Source organism: Meles meles, chromosome 9, assembly GCF_922984935.1.
Source record: "Meles meles chromosome 9, mMelMel3.1 paternal haplotype, whole genome shotgun sequence".
Lineage (NCBI taxonomy): Eukaryota > Metazoa > Chordata > Mammalia > Carnivora > Mustelidae > Meles > Meles meles.
The window spans coordinates 114,080,503-114,091,658 of NC_060074.1; the positions used below are offsets into that span (position 1 = coordinate 114,080,503).

The window sequence follows — 11,156 nt, forward strand, 5'->3', positions numbered from 1 at the left end:
CACTACGTCTGTATCTTTTGGGTAAATACTCAGTAATGCAATTGCTGGGTCATAGGGAAGCTCTATTTTTTTTAATTAATTAATTTATTTTTTCAGTATAACAGTATTCATTGTTTTTGCACAACACCCAGTGCTCCATGCAATACGTGCCCTCCCTATTACCCACCACCTGGTTCCCCAACCTCCCATCCCCGCCCCTTCAAAACCCCCAGGTTGTTTCTCAGAGTCCATAGTCTCTCATGGTTCGCCTCCCCTTCCAATTTCCCCCAATTTCCTTCTCCTCTCCATCTCCCAATGTCCTCCATGTCATTTGTTATGCTCCACAAATAAGTGAAACCATATGATACTTGACTCTCTCTGCTTGACTTATTTCACTCAGCAAAATCACCTCCAGTCCCATCCATGTTGCTACAAAAGTTGGGTATTCATCCTTTTTTTTTTTTTTTAATAAACATATAATGTATTTTTATCCCCAGGGGTACAGGTCTGTGAATCACCAGGTTTACACACTTCACAGCACTCACCATAGCACATACCCTCCCCAATGTCCATAACTCCCTCCCCCTCTCCCAAACCCACCTCCCCCCCCGCAAACCCCAGTTTGTTTTGTGAGATTAAGAGTCATTTATGGTTTGTATCCCTCCCAATCCCATCTTGTTTCATTTATTCTTCTCCTATCCCCCTAAACCCCATGTTGCATCTCCATATCCTCATATCAGGGAGATCATATGATAGTTGTCTTTCTCCAATTGACTTATGAGAAGCTCTATTTTTAATTTTTTGAGGAATCTCCACACAGTTTTCCAACGGGACTACACCAACTTGCATTCCCACCAACAGTGTAAGAGGGTTCCCCTTTCCCTACATCCTTTCCAACACTTGTTTACTGTCTTGTTAATTTTGGCCATTCTAACTGGTGTAAGGTGGTATATCAATGTGGTTTTGATTTGAATCTCCCTGATGACTAATGATGATGAACATTTTTTCACATAGTCAATAGATTTTTTTTTTTGAAGAGCAAAATCTGAGTTTATTCATCAACAGGAGTATGCCAACCTTCTGTGGGCTCGTATATGTTTAACAGTAGGTATAACAGCATTGGACATGTGCTGTGAAAAATACAAGGGGATGACCTGGTCATTTCTCCTTAGGGTGAGAAGAGGTGGTCAGGACAGATGCAGAGTAAAAGTATGCTTGTTAATCTTAGCTGGTCAACTCAATCATGAAGTAATTTACAAAGAATCTACCACCATGAGAAAACATTTATGAAAATCTTGAACAGTACAAAGCTAAGAAGGTCCACCTCAGTGCAATAAACATGGCTAGGAGGCTAAGCAACTCTAGTCTTTTCCATGAAGTAACTCTGACAGAGCAGACTGATCCTTGAAGCAGCAATCCTCAGATTTCAGTATGGCCCTGTTTATTTTTAAATAAGTCAGGCTAGAACGAACTGTAGAGTTTTTAAGAATATATTGAGTGACACAGCAATTACATCAAGTGATCTGAACAAACATGCATAGGTTAGAAAACACTTCTCAAAGTAGAATATGCCATCACTAACTCATTTGGTTCCCTGTTTCATTAAGACTACTTGATTTTCTAGAGGAGGAAGAAGTGGCTTTCTCAGCTTGTTAGTGGTCCAAGTTCTACTAAATCTCGTGGGAGAGCTACCTCCCATCAGGTAAATGCTTCTGTCTAGAAGAGGATCCCAGTTCTGCCAGTAGAGGGAACTTGACATTAAAAATCTAGGTCAAGAATCTATAGGATGAGTCACTGGAAAACTGAATTGTACAGAGATAGGTAAAAACCATTTGAAAGAATCTGAGCTTTAAGGTTAGTAACATCTTTTCAGGGATGTAGCATGTGAGGAGAACCACCAGCACTACATAGATAGTGAACAAAGCAGAAGAGTCTTTTGACTAAAGTGGGGAAGACAGTAGAAAAAAATATTTACACTAAGAAAGGGTTCCGAATAAAATACTATTTACAGGATGTTAATTAATCTTCAGCCATAATGAGGCCTCTCCGAGCTCCTAAAACATTTGCTTTCTTCTCCTTTCGTCTTTGCTCATATTGTTTCTGTTGTTCCTCCCTAGTCTGGAGAAGAGGTTGTTTGTAAGTTTTCTTGTGGACGCTAACTCTGTTTACATGTTCCTTCAGGGAATTATTTTCTTTAGATTGACCCCATGATTTCAGTTTGCCTTTGTGTGGCTGCTTCTTCAGTTCATGAAATGCATTGTGTTCTTCAAAATTTTTCTTTTTTCTCTCAATATATTGATCGATGGACTCCATTTCCTTAAAACGAGCCTCATGAAGCTTCTTAAAGTTTGGAGTTGTGCTTATAGTTCTTTTGCTTTTTCCAGATTTGGAAAACCCATCTGTGTAGAGAGACTTCTTTCCTTCTGAGGGTACCTTCGAATCTTCATTACCATTTCTTCTTTTTCCTGAGGAAACGGCATTCTCCTCTCCTTAGCTCTCATCTGGTGGTGAAGGCACTTCTGCAACAGTTCTGAGATCCTGGTGTTCCTGCTTCTTTTGATTCTGGAATTCAGTGTGATCACTTACTTTTATCTCTCAATGATCCTGACTGTCAGGGTTCCTGAGGACTGTCCTGCACCTTCTCCTGGTTTTGGTGCCTTGATCAAGCGGCTCCCTCTCAGTTTGTTCCAGGCCACAACTCTGCAGCTCAGCCTCCTCACAGGACGATGCAGAAGTCTGACTTCCATCGTGGAAAGAAAGACATTCATCTGCCATGTCCTGATTCTCATTTTCTTTTTTTGTCTCATGTTTAAGGTGGGCTTTCAAGGCTTTTAATAACTTGTCTGCCCTCAGGTTAGCCCAGAGGCCCAGATTCTTGGCTAGGTTCTGAAGGTCGATGTACTTGAAGGAGTCCAGCTCCTCAAGGGAGGGCATGGCCCTGGCGAGCTGCATCCAGGCAACCACAGTGAATACTCGTACTCCACCTTCAGCAACGCAGTTCAAAACTCTGGCTCCCAGTCAATAGATTCTTTTTTTTTTTTTATTTGTTTATTTACAGCATAACCGTGTTCATTGTTTTGGCATCACACCCAGTGCTCCATGCAGTACGTGCCCTCCCTATTACCCACCACCTGGTTCCTCAACCTCCCACCCCCCTCGCCCCTTCAAAACCCTCTGGTTGTTTTTCAGAGTCCATAGTCTCTCATGGTTCATCTCCCCAGTCAATAGATTTTTGACAAGAGTACTGACAATTCAATGTGGAAAACAGTCATCTTTTCTACAAATGGTACTGAGACAACTGGATATCTAATTGTAAATTCAAAATGATGAAGTTGGAGCTCTCCTTCATACATTACTTAAAAATTAGCTCATGTGGGGTGCCTGGGTGGCTCAGTGGGTTAAAGTCTCTGCCTTTGGTTCGGGTTGTGATCCCAGGGTCCTGGGTCCCGCATCTGGCTCTCTGCTCGGCAGGGAGCCTGCTTCCTCTTCTCTTTCTGCCTGCCTCTCTGCCTACTTGGGATCTCTGTCTGTAGAATAAATAAATAAAATCTTAAAAAAAATTAGCTCATGCAACTATCTGTAGGAGCTAACTTTAAAACTCTTAAAGAAATCATGAATAGATCTTTATCATCTTGGGTTTGGCAATGTATCCTTAGATTGGAGACCAAAAACATGAGCAAAAAGGAAAAAAAATAGATAAATTGGGCTTCATCAAAATTAAAAACTGTTGGGTATTAAAGAACATCAGTAAAGTGAAAAGACAATCTGTAGAATGGGAGTAAATATTCATATATCTGATAAAAATTTAATATCCAGAATATATGTATAACAAACTCTTACCACCTGAAAATAAAAAGATGAAAGAACTTGAATAGACATTTCTCAATAAAAGATGTACAAATGGCCAGCAAGCACAAGAAATGATGTTCAACATCTTTGGTTGTTAAGAAAATGCAAATAAAAACCATAATAAGATATTCCTTCACATCCATCATTATGGCTATAATTTAAAAAATGCAAAAGAGCAAGTGTTGGTGAGAGATGTAGAAAAATAGGAGGCTTTAGACATTCCTAGTGGGGATGAAAATGATGCAGCCTCTGTGGAAAACAATTTGGCAATTCTTCAAGAAGGCAAACAGAATTACCAGATGATGAATAATTTCACAATATATTCAAGAAAAATAAAAACCTTTGTCCACACCACACACACACAAAAACCTTGTGCATGAATTTTCATAGCACTGTTTCTCATAATAGCCAGAAGATCAAATGTCCATCAACTGCTGAATGAATAAATAAAAGTGGTATATCCCTCAATGGAATAACGGAGCTCTGACACATGGATAAACATGGATGAACCTGAGAATATTATGTTCAGTGGATGAAGCCAGTCACAAGGACTACATATTATATGATTTTATAGATATGAGATGTTCAAAATAGGCCAATCCATAGAGGCAGAAAGTAGACTCCTATTTGCCTAGAGATGGGGAGATTTGGAAGTGACTACCAATGGGTTTCTTTTTGGGATGACAAAAAAAAAAAAAATTGTGGTGAGGTTGTATAATTGAAATGTACATTTATCTAGGTGTGTAGTATGGTATGTGAATTACAGATCAACCAAACTGTTACAACAGAAAGAAAAGGGGGGTGGGAAGAAGAAGAAGGGAAATGAAGGGAGGGTGAAACTCACACCAGAGTGACACCTTGCAGGCAATGCCTGATGCCCCCCGTTAACACCTCCTGTTGACTTGCAATGATTATTTTTCTTTGCTTTCTCACCAACTCAACAAACCGATATGTGAGGAAAATCAGAGTGCCCTTCCTGTGTAGCAGCAGCATCAGTGACATCACATTTCAGAACACATCTGCAAAGCCATTAGTTAAATCTGCCTGGTGCCCTCTGGGAACCACCCCTGGCTTCCAAAAGGAGCTCTTCACTGATTTTCAACTCTCTCAAGTGCCTTAATATTTCCTCTCCCCTGATTGGCACACACCTAACTGAGCTCATCCCAGTCAGTGTTTAGTTTTTACACTTACATTTTAGTAGTAAAGAAGTAAAATTTATTAAATTTTAACAAATCCCTGAGTGACATAGTGTGGAACTTTACTGATGAGGTTATAAATTTAAATACACAAAGTGTAGAAACAGACACGATGACCTTTCTCATAATGAAATATGTTTGATATTGAAAAAGACATGTTAACTTAATGGTTTTAACTAGTACCCATTTCCGTAATTTTTTTTTAAGGAAAATTATGTTATTATGAGTGGGGCTATGTTACCAGAAGATTCTAACTTTCCCTAGTTCTGTTTTAATTAGGTGGCTTTATTATAACATCATTGTGGACCTTTCTGTCTTCATTTTATACACAATATTATTTACGGTGCAGGCACATAGGCTTGTTAAAGAGACACTTTTCAACTGTCTTTTGGGAGGAATTAGGGGATATCTTTGAGACAATGGTCATGTTATTTACTCAATTATAATCCTTGCCAGTTTAAGCATTCTGCCAAATGGCTTTTTAATGTTTCTAATGTTACTTTATTTAAAAAAAAATATTCTGGGGGCACCTGGGTGGCTCAGTGGGTTAAGCCTCTACCTTCAGCTCAGGTCATGATCTCAGGGTCCTGGGATTCAGCCCCACATTGGGCCCTCTGCTCAGCAAGGAGTCTGCTTCTCCCTCTCTCTGCCTACCTCTCTGCCTACTTGTGATCTCTCTCTGTGTGTCAAACAAATAAAATCGTAAAAAAAAAAAATAAAAAAAATATTCTGGCCATCAAATAATGGAATGCTTCATCATGTATCCACAGGGTATAGCTATTTTGAAAATGCTTTCACATTCATGGTCCATTTCATCCCTGTCTGAGGGTGGCAAGGGTGGTGGCAGGGCATGGACTGGGGTCTCACGCCTGGGCCCTTCCTCTTTCCCCCCTGCTTCATCTGACTCTTCATCCTAGCTGACCACTTGAGCTGCCTTCTCACTACCATCCTGCTGGTGTATGGCTGAGAAGGACTCCAAGCTGGAGAGTTGCATGAGCTAAGTCACTTTGAAGAAGATGGCAATTATAAAATAATTTGCAATATCCAGTGCCTAAATTGGGATACTTACAATTTTTATTTCCTTCCTTCTTTCCTTTCTTCCTCTCACCAACAGATAAATACATTTTGAGCAGCTGTGCTGTGTCAGGCAGAGTGCTGTGTGCCGGGGAAATTGCCCAGCTCCTCTGCCTTAAACTAGTCTCAGATTTGTGGCAGACACCCCACCAGAGGTCAGGTGCTAGCTCACTCAGCAAAAGTTTGGGTCTGCCCCTCCATTTTCCTCCCACCCAGTACAGTCTGGACAGCTACTAACGCTTCTCTGTCCTAACCCTGGGGCTTGTTAAGAGCCTTGATTATGATCCCTGGTCCCTCCATGGATGGACTTCAGCCCCAACTCCACTCCAGCCTTGCCTGGTACAGCTATAGCTTTGCTCAGCCCCACGCTGGCCTCCTTGATGGTGGTCCTTCCCTGGGTCCTTCCCAGGGCTCCGCCCACCTGCATCACTTATTCAAATAGCATGTTCCTGGGCTCCAGGTCATACCTAAACAACAAGGATATCTGTAGGGAGAAGTATGAATCCATATTTTTTTTTATAAACTCAACGGGTACAGTACAGTTTGAGAACCACTGGCTTAGACAGGAAAGCAAAACTGCAAGACAAATAGAAAAACTGCTTAGAAGTCTATTATGAGAAATAGATGGCCCTTTCTTTTCACTGTGGCTCAGGAAACTATAATTTATATAACACCTGTATATCCTGGTGTCTGAGAAATCTGCACTCATTTAATCCTCAAAGTGCCCCGGAGGGGACAGATTGTACCTGCATGCTGCCAGAATGTGGTGTGCTGGAAGACACTGTTAGCTCAGGAAGGCCAGAATTCTACCCTAGAACACATTTCTTTACTCCAGAGTCATAAGGCACAAGGCACCAAGGAGAGACCAAGGAACTCTGGATCCTTACATGGACCTTTGGCACCCAGTTAGCTGAGGGACAGGAGTTTGTGTGTATAGAGAATGATATTTTCCTAAGCTGATTAGGTCTAAATAGCTTAGGCCAAAAAGGGTTGCCAGACCTGCTCATCTGTCAATGGCCACCCCACACTCTGCCCATGGCACACATATCCACACACCTGCCACACCCAAATTTCACCTGGATGTGAGGAAAGCTGCAGGGTAGATACACAGAGCCAGGTATTAGGCTGACCTAGGACAACACCAGCCTGGCATTACCAGCCCCAGCTCTATTTGGTGTCTTTGAGGCAAGAGAAAGACCACAGGCAGGCATTATCTTGCATGAAAGTGGCTTCTGACCCTTAGAGTTCCTGCTGAAGAGAGGCAGTGTGGAAGGAGAGCCATATTATATTCACACCTGAACGTAATGACATCCATTTCACATCTGTTTCTATCCATAGGTGCACAGCCTAGTCAGGGCCTGGGATGTGAGCCAGCTGTCTGATTGTTAGCATCCTTGTTAAGCATGTGGGCCACTCTCCTGGGAGTTCTGATTTGCTCTGTCTGGAAGAAGTTCTGCCAACCAGGCAGTTCCTATCATCAGGGAGATCTGGCTTATGAAAAGCATTAAAAAAGGTGATAAGGAAAGGAGCAGAGAATGGCCTTAATCCCTGTGACACAGGGCCCATTCAAGTCTGTCTCTGAAATCGTTGATTCTGTCTTTCCCTTTTCTGTCCGTCTTCACTGTGCCTGAGAGGAGCTCAAGTCCCTTCTACCTAGTAGTTTGGTTGAGCAGACACTTAACGGTGCTCAGGAAAATGTTGGAAATGCAAACTCTAGGTGCCAGGGAGACCTTATATGGGGCCAGAGGCACAGACCAATCCATCTGTGTCTGTGACAAACATCCCAGGCGAGGCCCAAGGCAGGCCCTGGAATGTCTACCTTTCCATCCCTGTCTGTGGGATGATTCCCTCTCAGGAATTATGAGTAAATCACCCTGAATTTTAAGTACTTCCTTCCTAGTCCAAAATCCCTGGCAACACTTTCCCCACTGGTGTCTGGGGGTGGACAAGAACATGACAGCATGGTTCAAACACAGTTGACGAGATTGACATTTCCAGCCACCTGAAGCTTGTCTGTGCCTTCATCTCCCTCCTTCCTGAAGGCAGTAACCTGCTGGCAGCTGGGCTCCCTGCCTCATGTCACTCACTGGCCTCAAATGCCATGGAGAACACATGAGAATCTGGGTCTGTGCTTACCTTCTGTGACCTTGGGCATTCCCCAACCCTCTCTCAGCCTCAGTTTCATTATCTGTAAATGCAGAATGGTCTTTGCATGATGGTAGTCCCTCACACCCTCAGGCACAGTGCTCTCAGGCATGCCGTCAGGGGTCCAGAACACTCAGCTGACTTTCTCATGTCCTCCTTCACTGTGAGTGTTGGGTAGCTATTGCTCAAGGAAGCTAGTGCTGCTCAAAGTAATTCTTGCAGTAAATCATGGTGCTTCTTTACAGTTTATGTTGTGCAGTGTTTATTTTTTTCCCTAATAAATAATCCGTTTAAGCAATTGAACTAGAAGTCAAATGAGAGGAAAAAAAAGGCAGTGTCTCATGAAGAGCTATAAAACTATAATAAAAGTAATTGTTCCGAGGGCTTTGATCAATGATTTCCTTTTCCTATTTTTTTTAAGAGAACAAAAAGCCCTGTGGTGAATTTGAAAGAGGCTGGAGTGTAGGGAGGCCTGGGTGGGGCCCCACCCTGCCTGGGACTTGCACGTGACTGAGGGTTAGTCCTGCCCTGTCTCTGTTCGCAGGTGGTAGACTGTCACTCTGAACCTCATTGCTGTTGATTAGGGGGTTAGAGAAGACAAACTCAAATAAGGAACTCAACTGGAGACTCAGTCAGCCAGGACTTATTGAACATCCATAATGCCCAGAGTCCTCTGCGTTATGGGATTATGTCACCTGTTCACCTACACATGGCTCCATGACAATCTCCCCAAAGCACACACTAAAGGAGAGGTGCAGGGCTAGCCGTGTGTGATGAGGGAATGAGTCACGTACAGGTGTGAAGAACATACAGAGAAAATTCACCTCAGTGGCGGACAACAGCATGCAGGCCAACAGATGGGGCTTGTTTCCAGTAAGGAAGAGCAGAAGCCCCTAGGCTGGAGGCCATGTGAGCTGAGAGCAAGGGTGAAGAGCTGGTACCTGTAGATTCTGTGCCTTATCTTTTGTGTCCAACTATCTGGTGAGCAACAGGTAGCACAGAAGATTTGGCAGGGCGGTATGGGTGGGCTGGGGGATAGTTTGATTCTTTATGTCATCTGGGAGTAGATCAAGTAATATTTTCCTCCCTTTTTACAGCTGAGGTCTATAAAGTATAAATGATTTTTCCTAAGCTGCACAGCTCTCAAATAGTAGAGAAGATTCTTTAGCCTTGGTTTTCTGACTGCTAATGCTGAGTGATGCTCCACTCATTAGACCAAGATGATTCTGACTCGAAGAAATTTCTGCCTGAGATGGGCTTGAGATGCAAAGAGCAGTGCCTGGCTCAGGTTCAGGTGTTGGGCAATTCAGCAGATGTTTACTGGCTGCACACTCTGTCTTAGGTGCTTGTGTGGGTGCTGGGGACAGAAAGAAGGGAAAAAATCGCTCCAACCTTTCAAAGAACAGAAGTCACAAAGAGATATTCATTCATTCATCCATCAACAGATCTTTGCTATTCTTTCACCATGTGCCAGACTCTGCGTGAGATTTAATGAGCGAAGCATTCAGTCCCTCTATACATGCATTATATCCAGCAGGGATGGGTCCCATGAAGGGGAGACTCTGAGTTCATAGTGAGGGAGTCCTGATCCCCACAATGACAAGTGTGGAGATAGGGGGATAGAGTTGAGGATAAGGACCTTCAAGGACACCTAGCCAGGTGAAGAGTGGGAGGGGTTGTTTTAGGCTGACAGAGAAATGGGACCCATTAGAACACAACCTGTACATCTAAAGGCCAGGGTAGACAAGGTATTCCTGTTTCTGGTGTGGAAACGGGTAAAGTGTGAACCCATGCGTCATGGAGAGAGGAGTCACAGCTTCTAGGAGGCAAGACCATCAGCAAGAATCTAGGTCTTGTGAAAACAGGAAGGTGGACTGGTGGCTTCCTTCCTTTTGAGCAGAATAAACCTATAATTTATCTCCAAACCATGACTTTTTAGCATAAAAGTATGTGCTATTAATAATTATACTAGACCAAGTGTCAGGCAAAGGGCAATGAACAAACCACTACTTAGAAGGTGCCGGGAGGCCTGCTATGGAGTGATAGGCAGCTATAAGCAAGGGCTGGGCAGCTGCGATTCTTGAGGTTGGAACCTCTAAGACCATTTCCCCCAGGGGATCTGACAATTGTACTAGGCAAAATTCTTGTTCCTTGGAGCTAGAGATTGAATCTGCTCTCCTGTGTACCTGGATTGTCCTTTCCTACTGCTTGCCTCTGTGTGAATGTCCCTGTTGTCAGTAATGAGAGCTGGTGAGGGAGGCCAGCCTTCAAACCACAGCTTTATGCTTATCTCCTGTGTGATCTGAACATTGTCTAATCGACTAAACCCTCCCACCTTTGAAATGGGGTGTGAAAATTCCCACCTCAAAGAGACATTGTAAGAGCTATCATGATGGTAAGTGTCCTTGTGTAAGGGTACATATACTAAAGAAAAGGGTAAATTTTAAAATACCAGATGAAGGATTTCAAGTAATAATGTTAGCATTGAGAAGAAGTTATTCATACATAAACTCCCTACTCTTCAAGGTTTGTACCAGGGGCCTTGGAAAGCACAACGCCCTCCCACCATCCTTAGAAGGTCTAACATTAGGAACTCCCATTTGGATTTTCTTTTCCTCAGACCCAATCACGGTAGCTCTGGTGTTGGTCCCTGACCCCATCCTGTGGCCTCACTACCCTCCCCTGCAAGATGCAAGGGTCCTCAAGAAAATGATTTCTCTATTCAGAACCCAAGTATCAGTATCCCCAATTTCCTCTTTTCCCCTGAGCTAAACACATAGATTCATCATGCTTTAAGGGTTTTACCGCTTATCCCTAAAGAAAAGTGGACAAGGACTTAACAAAACTCAGACACAGAAAAGAGAATAAGATCTTCAACTCAGAAGATTTCCTCTTCCTGGTATCTAAGCTCTG

General features: G+C 43.0%; 1 pseudogene; it reads right to left on the reverse strand.

The window, feature by feature from the left end:
- Positions 1-1,998: 1,998 nt before the first annotated feature.
- Positions 1,999-2,963, reverse strand: LOC123950462 (annotated as a pseudogene).
- Positions 2,964-11,156: the final 8,193 nt, after the last annotated feature.